The sequence below is a fragment of the Hyperolius riggenbachi genome, chromosome 1, assembly GCF_040937935.1.
Source record: "Hyperolius riggenbachi isolate aHypRig1 chromosome 1, aHypRig1.pri, whole genome shotgun sequence".
NCBI classification, from domain to species: domain Eukaryota; kingdom Metazoa; phylum Chordata; class Amphibia; order Anura; family Hyperoliidae; genus Hyperolius; species Hyperolius riggenbachi.
Genome location: NC_090646.1, coordinates 317488419 through 317500981, shown reverse-complemented (window position 1 = coordinate 317500981; position 12563 = coordinate 317488419). Strand labels below are relative to the sequence as shown.

General features: G+C 43.9%; 1 protein-coding gene across 1 annotated transcript in view; it reads right to left on the bottom strand.

Annotated features, from left to right (window-relative positions):
- The window catches only part of LOC137514739 (hepatoma-derived growth factor-related protein 2-like), a 659630-nt gene that overhangs the window by 88155 nt on the left and 558912 nt on the right, over positions 1 to 12563 (bottom strand). The window lies entirely within an intron of this gene.

The window sequence follows — 12563 nt, the reverse complement described above, 5'->3', positions numbered from 1 at the left end:
TGCTTACGCAGAAATTATTGCACAGTGGAAGGTAGTCGAAACCTCTAAGTGCTGCCTCCTACACAATGGTCCGGGTTGCCAGCCTCTTATTATTGCTAACAACTCTCACAATTACCCAGAGGATGATATCCTCTGTCTCTAATAGAGTTTCTACACGGTTTCTTGTTAGACCATGTTGGTCTGGTTCTTACTAATGCATGTTTTTATGTTGGCACAGATCTTATCTCTGATTAATGAACAAAACAAGGGTCCGAATTACAAGAGGAGAAGGAGGCACAGTGACACTGTTTCATCTGTTCCCTCAGCTGTATATATCAAACAGAAATGGCTGCCCTAAACATCATTTCCCATAATGCAAATGGGCTAAACTTCCCATACAAACGCCGCAAAGCCTTCATAGACTTTCGAATATGTTCTCCAGATATCATTTGTGTTCAAGAAACACATTTTACTAAAACTTCTGCCCCAAGATACTTCCATAGCCAATTTCAGAGACACTTTGCCTCCTCCTTGTAACGATCGGTGAAGCACAGAGAGGATCTGATTACCGGTGATCTGCAGTATCACTGGGAATACAGATATATACCAGATTATAAGTGATCTGCAGTATCACCGATAATCCGATATACCAGCTAACCTCTGTTCACCTGAGTAGAGTGTAGTGTTAGGTGCAACAGTAACACTTAGAGGACTAGGCCTCAGTGTAGTAAGGAGTACTACACAGATTCCTTCCAAAGACCTGAACTCTCCAAGGCGGGAGGAGTCAGGCTGAAAGAGTAGGAAGGTTGTCTGAAAGTGACACTCTGGAGGAAGTGTCACTAACAGGACGGGGAACCGCCTCCAACAGTAAGGTCGGTTCTCGAGGTCGGACAAGCCAGGTAGTAAACACACGGACAGATAAGGTACAGATACAGTAGGCAGAGGCGGAGTCTAAGGTACAGGCAGGGTTCGGCAACAGAGTATCAGAAATATCGAGGTACAAGATCAGAGTTCAGGAGGATAGTCAGGCAGGCAAAAAGTCATAACAGATAATCACAATCAAACTAGTACTTTAGCTATCAACAGAATCTAGCTACGTGTAGGATTACAGCTCCAGCTGGTCCCGGCACACTTAAGGATCTGACTACAGGTCTGAGTGCTCCCACGTATGTGTTCGCAACACCAGACACCAGAGAAATGACCAACTAGCAGTATATATACACGGGGATCTCTCCAGCACCACCCTAAGTGCTGGACCAATGAGAGGAGGCAGGGATGTCAGCTGACCAGCCTGGTCAGTTGACCTGATTCTGGTTGCCATATAGGTCCTGCCTTTCCGCGCGCACGCGCGTCCTTCTAAATCTAAATGGACTACGAGTCCCAGCCACAGCAGCCCCGCTCTGCGGTGTCTCCGCAGCGGGGACATGCGCGCTAACCGCCGCGTCCGACGCAGCGGTTTCCCCGCGCTCCGCTCTGCCCTGCACGGAGACAGCCGCCTCACACTGAGAGGAGGCGGCTGCCTCTCCGTGTCCAGGCACACTATGCGCGGAAAGAGCCGCCTGCCGCTGACTCATGGCGGCGGCTCATCCGCGCTTCTTCACACTCCTCTTCCACCAAACACAGAGGAGTAATCACTCAATTGAGAAACTCCTTGCCCCTGGTTGTGGACAAATGTATAACAGATGATGACGAATGCGATGTTATTCTTTTAGGATCAATACAATCCCACCAAATCTGCTTAATAAATGTTTAATCCCCTCCTGAGTCCCCCATGATAGCTGTAAAGGAGATTCTAGAAAAATTAAATGACTACCCTCACTATTCAATTATCTGGGCAGGTGATTTTAACATTGCCCCTAATCCTACGCTAAACAGGTCACATCCCACCAACTCTGCCAGACAATGTCAACTATCAGGCTCTCTCACCAAAGCTCTAGCCACTACACAACTTGTGGACACATGGAGGGAATACAATTCTTTAGATCAGGGTTACACTTTCTACTCAGCAGTCCACCAAACTTATTCAAGAATAGATATTATATACATATCAGCTACTTTGATACCTAATCTGATCTTTTCTCGACATGTTATTAGCTCTTGGTCCAACCATGACATAGTCTGGACTACCTGTAGCTCCCTAACAACCCCAATCATATGCCCCCCGTGGAGACTTAATGAGAGACTGCTGGTTGACAATGAGACCATTCTAGATCTCGAAGAGAAATTGCTAGAATACTTCCAAATAAATGACACCAACGAAGTTAGATCAGACACTCTCTGGCTAGCCCATAAGCCTTTTATTAGAGGACATCTAATTAGAATAGCCTCCCAAAAAAAGAGGGCTAAAACAGAAACTCAACTAAACCTAGAACATAAACTCCTACAACTACAGAGGGCACATACCTACTCACCCTCTAGACATCTTCAAAAACAAATTAGTGAAACCCTGGCCCAGATTGAAGTTCTCCTTTCAGCTCATACCAAAAAAGCAATCAGGTGGACAAAATCGAAACAATATGTACAATATAATAAGCCCAATACCTGGCTGGCGAGGAAACTACGTCAAACTCAGTCTATTAACAAAATTCTACAAATACGCACTAAAACCGGCAATGTAACCTCTGACTCACTTACAATCCATCAAGAATTTGCAGAATATTACATAAAAACTTTACTCAACGAAACCCCCTGATACGGGAGATCCACACCTACCACCCTTATTTCCCCAGTTAAGAACCATCTACTTCCAGAGAAAGCCTCAGCGCTTAATGTGCAAATAACTGATCCAGAAATATTATTAGCTATCAAAAAACTCAAAAATGGCAAGGCTCCAGGCCCAGATGGCTTCTCGGCCCCATATTACAAAAAATTTAAGAAAGTACTTACCCCATACCTAAACCGCCTTTTTAACTCAATCCTAGATGGAAAGGCTCCTCCTCCCGAATTCTTACAATCTGTCATAGCAGTCATCCCCAAGCCAAAGAGAGACCCTTTAGACAAAGAATTACAGGCCAATTTCCTTACTTAACCTCGACTACAAATTACTAACATCCGGGGGCGTGGCTTGACGCTGCAACGAGATGGCTGCCTAAACCCTAGCTCCTGTCTCACACCCGTCTGAAGCGTCTGATCCTGCTTTCCCCGGTAGCTTTCCTGAGGCTATGAAGAGTTCCCGACGTCAGCTAACCTCCACCACCGAGCAGAAACACTCCCAACCCCGAATTGGCAAGACGGTCCTGGAGTTATTCCACTCCCAACAACTCCGCGCGCTGAGCACTAAGATGGCACCGACCAAAGACACGCAGCCTGCCCAGACCGCAATGGATGGCTCCTCGTCTCAGAGCCCAAAGGTCAGTGACTTAAGACAAGTGGCCCCTACCCTAGCAGATCTTCATGAAATGGCAGAGGACATAAAAACCTCCTTCCATACTGCCATAACCGAGATGAGACATGACGTAGTCGCTATAGGTGAACGACTCCATACCATAGAGGCAGCCGATGTGAAACGCAAATCCCAAGCCCAATACCTGCGTCATACCTCGGCAGATCATACCAGCTGGCTTACGGATCACTCTCGGCAACTGGAAGATTTAGACAACCGAGGCCGTAGAAATAATATAAGGGTAAAGGGCCTTCCGGAATCCGTGGAACCTGATCGCATAACACATGCTCTGATGGCCATCTTCAATGACCTGCTGAATCGCTCGTCAGACATGCAGATTGACTTTGTACGAGCTCATAGAGCCCTAAAACCACGGGGCCCCGACTCAGACCTTCCGAGGGATGTTATCTGCTGTCTGGCCTCCTTTCCCTCAAAGGAAAACATAATGAAAGCTGCCAGATCACAGGACGCCATACTCTTTAACGAGAAATCTATCTACCTTTACCAGGACTTGTCAGCCATCACCTTAGCAAAACGCAGAGCACTGAAACCCCTGCTAAACCTGCTTAAAGATAAGGGGCTTTCATACCATTGGCAATTCCCGTTCGCTCTAACAGTGCAGCAGGGAGGCAAACTCTTTACACTAAGAAGTGCAAAAGACCTGGGAGACTTCTGCTCGGACCTGGGCATTTCGCCTCCTTCTCTCCCAGACTGGGACGGAAATCCTTCGACTTAGGGGAGCATCGCCTTTAAAGCGCAAAGAGGGAGAAAGCAGGCAAGCAAAGACAACAGTGGAGATCGTACCCTACCCATTCCGGACCCCACAACACGGAAAAGAACCCCTACCTCAAGGGAATCTCGCACTTCCTCCGATTAAGACTGACTGTGAGTTACACTTCGGAGTTTAGCTCCGGATTCCGATTACACCACAACAGCCCATTGGTTCATAGCATATTTTTATTATAAGTTTCTTATAAATGTTCCGGAACGGTTACTGTTACATGCCAGCCTATCACCCCCACATATGTTGGGAGATTCCTTGCGACTCTCTGTACCCTCCATTCAGATATACATCTACCTCGCTATCAAGAGAACCCGGGCCTACTGACTCTCCTTATCACCAAAGCTGCACTTACCTTAGTCAGTCAGTCATATAAATATGTGTTACATCAGATTAGTTTATAGTTTTATTATTAAGAGTTACTTTAAAAGTTTTTTGATGCTTATCTCTGCGGGTGGTGGGGTGAGGGGTGGGCTGGGGGGGGGGATTTGGGGAATCTGTTACTTCTTCTGTCTATGATGGGACCAAGCACCCACCTATTGGAACGAGCCAGTTTATCTATACAGGTTTGATTGTGAAATATATCTCTTAGGCTAACATGATGTTATGTTGATATCGTAACCTCCTGACTCTGAATTTTAATAATTACCGCTGGTTACAATTATGCGGGGACCTATGGAAGACGCATGCACGTATCCTAGATTCTTTAGGCTCCTTCCTGTAAAACGCACAAACTATTACCCAATCCAATAGCACTATTATCAGAAAATACTTTCACCCTCATAACCCTGCACTAGGGTCAACTCCCTGTCATTTGCTTGCTCCCCCCTCTCCCCCCCCTCACTGTGCCCTCCGGTTCCCCCCTCCCGCCCACTAACCTCAAGGAATTTCAGTGAAACCTTTTTCCCTTAGGACATATCCCCCAACGACAAATGGGGAATAGCTCCATCAAATTTTGACGGGTGCTAATAGGAGATTTGACCAAATTTTTCCTGTATTCAAACTTATACAGAAATTCTGTTATTATTAGTGAACAGTTGCGCGTCTTCCATTCTTCCCACACAGTATATTGTTATATACTGACTTGACACCCCACTCGTTTAGTGAGTGCGTCCCTCCTCGACGCACTCACGTGGGTACTTAATATTGTATACCATATGCAAAAATTACCAGAGATTTATTCTACACTGTGCCATAGTCTCTTCTTAACCTATTTCTTTCTTCTTCTCTCTTCCTTCTGCTCCTACCCACTCCCCTCCTCCTCATCAGACTATATTTCGGGCTTGGATTACCAGGCCTCACTTATTATCTCAGGCAGCACCAACATAATGCAACAAACTCACCGTAACCCACTCTGGTGGAGATTTGTCTCCTTAAATGTAAATGGCCTCAACACCCCGGAAAAAAGATCGATTGTTTTTGATTTCCTCCGGAAAAAAAATATCCAAATAGCATTCTTACAAGAAACACACTTGAGAACCCAACACATCCCTTCCAAATTTGATAGCAGATTTCCCTTGGCCTATCACTCCACATCTCCTACATCTAAAACCAAGGGAGTGTCAATCTTTATACATAAAGATATCCCTTTCATACTGGAGGGGCTGGAGGCAGACGAGGAGGGTCGTTCGCTATTTGTCAAAGGGAAAATTGGTACTAGACAGATCACCTTGGCAACAATCTATGCTCCAAACACCAAGCAACCCTCATTCGTCTCCTCCTTAACCTCCAAGTTGATGCGATTTTATCAAGGTATTTTGATAATGGGGGGAAACTTTAATGTCCCTCTACAGCCCCTACAGGACTGTTCAAACGGTTCATCGACTCTCTCTTATAGAGCCCTGGGCCATATCAAAAAGAAATTGCAACAGCTGACACTCATGGACCCCTGGAGAATATCACACCCGGCGGAGAGAGATTACACATTCTTCTCTCCCATGCACAATAAGTATTCTCAAATCGACTATTTTTTTGTGTCCCAGCGAGATCTCTCTCTCTGGTAGGGGACACTTCCATAGGATCCAAAGAAGTCTCCGACCATGCACCGATCTTCTTGACTTTAGAACTCCCAGAAATTACTGCCAAAACTTGGTCTTGGAAGTTAAACCCTAACATCCTAGCGGATAAAGGCAGGACGCAGGAGATCTCTAACTCTCTGACTTCCCACTTTGAACATAACAACACCCCAGATGTCTCAAATTTAACAATTTGGGAAGCCCATAAGGCAGTGGTAAGAGGGAAATTCATAGGAATGGGGTCCAAGCTTAAAAAAGAGAGAGAAGAGGGTATAGCAACTCTTTCCGCTGAGATTTCAAAACTTGAGGCTTTACACAAACGTACACTTGCTAGTCAAACTCTCGAGACCCTAAATTCCGCTAGAGCTAAACTTAACAATCTCTTATATGCAGACGCAAAGAGGAAGGTAATGGCAGGGAAAAAATATTCTATGAGTTCGGGAATAAGAGTGGCAAATATCTGGCCAGAGCTCTTAGAAAACAAATGATACGTTCACATATCCCCTCTATTAGCAATAACAACTATCATAACCTATCAAAACCAGAAGAGATAGAGGAATTTAGGAAATTCTATCAATCCTTATACAACCTTCCTACAGCCCAATCTCCTACTATTAGAAATGAACAAATTCACGACTTTCTACACAAACACTGCAAACTGTTAAACCTCTCTCAATCAGATAAGGAAGATCTCGAGGCCCCTCTATCAACTGACGAATTTTTGCTGGCAGCAAAGACCCTAAAGCCTGGTAAGGCTCCAGGACCGCACGGCCTTACTTCACAGTATTATAAGACGTTCAAATCTTTATTAGCCCCAGCATTTGTTTCCGCTTTCAACAAAATTTTGCCTTCCACTATTCCCTCACCCCAATTACTAGAGGCACACATCTCTGTCATACCTAAGCCGGGGAAGGATGCCAAGCTCTGCTCTAGCTACAGACCAATTTCTCTACTGAATGTAGATGTGAAACTGCTCGCCAAGATTATAGCTAACAGACTCCTTCCTTTTATTCCTGCTCACATAAGCGTTGATCAGGCCGGATTCGTCCCTGGGGGGGAGGCTAGGGACAACGTGATGAGGACCATAGGGGTAATAGCTCATGCTAAAAGCCGAGGGATTAGATCATTTATACTCTCCACAGGTGCAGAAAAAGCCTTCGACAGGGTGGCATGGGATTATATGCGTGCCATCCTGTCGAGTATAGGCCTAGGAACCTCAATGAGGAATTGGATTGAACTTCTTTACACTAATCCATAAGCTCGAGTTAAAGCAAATGGTCTTCTGTCCAATGATTTCAAGATCACCAATGGGACGAGGCAGGGTTGCCCCCTTTCCCCCATGATCTACAAATTAACACTCAAACCTTTTCTTAATGCCATACGGGAAGACAAATCCATCATGGGACTTCAGATTGGCCCTTCATACCACGTGGTGTCAGCTTTTGCAGACGACCTGCTGTTTTATTTGCAAGATCCACTGGCGTCTTTGCCCAACCTATTCAATAGCTTTAAAGAATTTGGAACATTATCCAATCTCAAAATTAATTTTAATAAATCTAATGCACTTAATGTCTCTCTTGCTGACTCCACGGTCACGCACTGCAGAAAAGCATTCTCTTTTGTGTGGGTAAAGGCCTCCCTTAAATATTTGGGCATCAACATACCCTACAACCTGAAAGACCTATTCCCTTTAAACTTTGCTGTTATAGGCAAGGAACTGAAATCAGATCTAACCAGATGGGGCCTTCAAAAAAGCCTCTCATGGTTTGGGCGCATGGCTTCGGTCAAGATGAATCTCCTCCCTCGCTTTCTGTACGTTAGCCAGTGCCTTCCTATCGCCTTGTCCCCAGCCTTCCTCAAAGATCTTCAAAAACACATCAACAAATTTATATGGGGACACAAACCCCCCAGGATCAAAAGACAAATCCTATCCCAACCAAAAGAGGAAGGAGGCCTCACAAATCTGCCGAGTGGTTGAATGGGCAAACAGAGAAAATCCCAAAGCAAGGGTTCTAGTAGAACAAGATTCAGTGGGGATAAAATCCGATGCATTAGGATGGGTGGAAAACTCGAGAAAAGAAATGCTCTCATGGGGCAACCCACTGGTCCTCGCCTCCACAGGAGCAATATGCAAGGGTCTGGTGGCAATGGGCTTGGCATCCTTCCCTGGGAGATTGACTTCTCTGATTGACAATCCTGGCTTCCTTCCTGCTACAGACATCCCCTTTCTACAAAATTGGCCTTCAGGCAACACTCCAAAGGTACACGAATTCATATCCCTAGGGACAGTCAAATCTTTCTTAGCCATGTCCTCTCTTCGCGAGGACATAGCTCTCTCACACAATGGCAATTTTTTCAAATTCGCCACTACCTGAACTCGCTGAGACACAAATTCAATTGGGCAAAGGCCTTAACATCCTTTGAGAACCTTATTCTCATGAAAAACAAACCTGGTCACCTCATTTCACTTCTGTATCAGATGTTGCAGAACGGAACAGACCCACCCAAGCAAAAATGTCAAACTCAATGGGAGACAGACCTAGGAAGGGAAGAAGAAGATGACCAATGGCAAAAAATATTCTCCATAAACCATAAAGGGTCCTTGTGTGTCAGTACCCAGGAACTTGGCTATAAGATCATCTCAAGATGGTATAAAACTCCATCTCTTCTCCACAAAAATGTTCCATCATTTTCTAATCTTTGCTGGAGATGTGGACTGTATGAAGGCACAATGATTCATATTTTCTGGGCCTGTCTATTAATTGTTCCTTTTTGGAGACAAGTCCACCATCTAATAGAAAAAATCCTCTGTGACAAGATCGCTTTCGCACCAGAGACCTTTCTCTTACATGTGACCAATGAACCTTAAAAAGCTTACAAAAAATCTCTGACAATCCACCTGATCAACGCAGCTAGAGCTGTGATCCCGGCTAATTGGAAGTCTGCCTCACCGCCCTCACTTAAAAACTGGATCAAAAGAGTGGACTTCATCGACTCTCTAGAAAGGTCCATACTACTATCCCAAGACAGAAATGAACAATACTCTATTACATGGTCGGTGTGGGGAGATTTCCAATGCTCTCAGGACTATAAGTCTAGCTTTCTTTCATGAAAAGCCTTTCTCCTTAACCCCGAACCCTTCTCCCCCTTACCCCCTTAAGCTCCCTCTTCTTACCACTCTCTCTTCTCTCTCGTTCTTTCTCTAACCTCTCCTCTATTACTTCTGTGGCACAGTGGCTGAATGGAATCACACATGATGTCCTAGTAGACTGACTTAACTCTCAGTGTTCAATATGTGAACGAGACTATCAGTTCACTTCACAACTTCAGCTGTTTTTGTATTACGATGAGACTCTTCGTTTAACAAATACGAGATAGTTAATGTCTTCCAGATGTTTCTGTCAATTGTACTTTCTTGGTATGTTTGCACGACTTTGTTCTATTCTTTATGCTTAATAAAAGATTGAATTGAAAAAAAAAATTACTAACATCCATATTAGTGGCAAGACTAAACAAAGTTATGAGCCCTTTGGTCCATAGGGACCAGGTGGGTTTCATCCCTCTTCGACAGGCCCCTGATAACGTCAGAAAAGTAGTTAATCTCCTACATATAGTAACCTCCCGTAAATTACCATTCACCTTACTATCCCTTGACATGGAAAAAAGTATTTAATACCATAGACTGTCCTTTTATGCTCATCACCCTTCAAAAAGCGGGGATGAATGGAAATTTTTTGCAAGCAGTCCAATGCCTCTATTCACAGCCCAAATAAAACTTCCCACAAACTCTCCTACTACTACTATCCCCATCCAACGTGGTACAAGGCAAGGCTGCCCCCTGTCCCCTGCAAATTTTGCCTTAACCATAGAACCTCTTGCCAACAAAATTCTATTATCCCTCGATATACATGGAGTCAAAGTAGGCATATCAGAATACAAAGCCAATCTGTTTGCGGACGACCTATTACTCACATTAACCTCTCCACATACATCAATCCCTAACCTTCTCACCACAGTTAAACAATTTGGTAGCATATCGGCCTATGCATCAATATTAATAAATCGGAAATCCTATGTGCTAATCTTACTAAACAAAGTGCGACGTCCCTAGCCACTACGCTAGGCTTAACACTTCTAACCAATTATATCACTTACCTTGGAGTCAAAATCTCTTGTGACCCTAAGACCTTTTTGCCTTAAATTACAAACCAATGTTGACCGAGCAGAAAGGAGAACTTACTAAGTGGAATTCTCCTTCCCCATCATGGACTGGACGCATACAGGCGATCAGAATTAACTTGCTGCCCTATTTACTATATTTATTTAGGACTCTTCCAATACGAGTCACTAAATCATCAGTCAAAGACCTCCAATTCATCTTCAAATGCATTAATAATAATACAAAGAGCAGGATAAACCAAAAGATAATGTTCATGAATAGATGAATAGGCTTAGAGGTGGTATGGGTGTCCCGAATCTATTTAGTTACTATAGGGCTGCCCAAATTGCACAGCTAGCCCAAATGCACTCGCAATATAACCACCCTCTATGGGCTGACATTGAAAATGCCTTTTTGTTTCCTGTATCCTTTCCTGCCCTCCAGTGATCACTACATAGATTACCCCTATCTGCCCACTTATTACAGATCTGGAATCGTATCAAATTAACTAAAAGCCTGCAGTCCCTGATACCAATGCAACTCTCACCTTTCAATAATCCCACTTTCCCGCCGGGCCTTGAACTAAGACCTTTTAAGTGGTGGATTTCACAAGGCATAACTACCATAAGTAAACTCTTAGTGAATGACAAAACTCCTTCTTGGTCTCAATTTTGTTCAGCCACATCCTTTCCGCCCACTGAATACTTCCAGGTTAGACAAATCTACCATTTCTTAAAATCCCTTCCAATAGAGGCCAACACTACTTTCTCTCGCACTCCCTTCGAAGCCTGGTGCTCTCTCCGACCACTGGAGGGAGGACTGATTTCTTACTTACAGTACAGACCAAAAGTTTGGACACACTTCTCATTCAAAGAGTTTTCTTTATTTTCATGACTATGAACATTGTAGATTCACACTGAAGGCATCCAAACTATGAATTAACACATGGGGAAATGTAGAACATAACCAAAAAGTGTGAAACAACTGAAAATATGTCATATTATAGGTTCTTCAAAGTAGCCACCTTTTGCTTGGATTACTGCTTTGCACACTCTTGGCATTCTCTTGATGAGCTTCAAGAGGTAGTCACCTGAAATGGTCTTCCAACAGTCTTGAAGGAGTTCCCAGAGATGCTTAGCACTTGTTGGCCCTTTTGCCTTGACTCTGCGGTCCAGCTCACCCCAAACCATCTCGATTGGGTTCAGGTCTGGTGACTGGAGGCCAGGTCATCTGGCGCAGCACCCCATCACTCTCCTTCCTGGTCAAATAGCCCTTACACAGCCTGGAGGTGTGTTTGAGGTCATTGTCCTGTTGAAAAATAAATGATGGTCCAACTAAACCAGATGGAATAGCATGCCTCTGCAAGATGCTGTGGTAGCCATGCTGGTTCAGTATGCCTTCAATTTTGAATAAATCCCCAACAGTGTCACCAGAAAAGCACCCCCACACCATCACTCCTCCTCCTCCGTGCTTCACGGTGGGTACCAGGCATGTAGAGATGTAGGCTCTTGTAGGAAACAAAAAAAGCACAGGGAGACCGGGAGCCCGATCTGGTGTATTATCGACAAGGCACCAGTATATGTGTATAATAAGAAATATCCATCCCGTAAAGTAGGGACTCTCCCTCCGACCTCCCTCTCACCCCCTATAGAGTGCCCCTCCTCCTTGGCGGGCCCCCCGGGACAAAAGGTATTACTATAGAGACTTATTTAAGTCTGGGGACTTATCCTCAGTCCAGGGCCACCGCCATCACGTAGCCTTAGTACCCTTCTAGCACTTACAAATGTAGGTAGGGGTGTTGAGGTAGACATATAGTATGTCCACATACAGTATAGTTGTGTATACTCACAAAGTTTCCATGCTTTGTGTGTTTTTATCTCATTTTGCCATATGTAAATATATGTATATGCAGATATGTTTATATATATATATATATATATATATATATATATATATATATATATATATATATATATATATATATATGTGTATGTTTTCCTTATATGTGCACTGTGACTGCTTATATGTATGTATACCTTAATGATACTTTCAAGCTACATAATATTTTACCTTTTTTACACCCTTTCTTTTACGTTTTTTACGTTTATTTTAGTATAGTTAGAAGTTCTCAATACGCAACTCACACATTGCCAATTATAAGTTCATGTATTATTCCCACAAGGGCATCTCACACTGGTTTGGAGACACATTATTATTATTATTATTATTTATTGTATTTATAAAGCG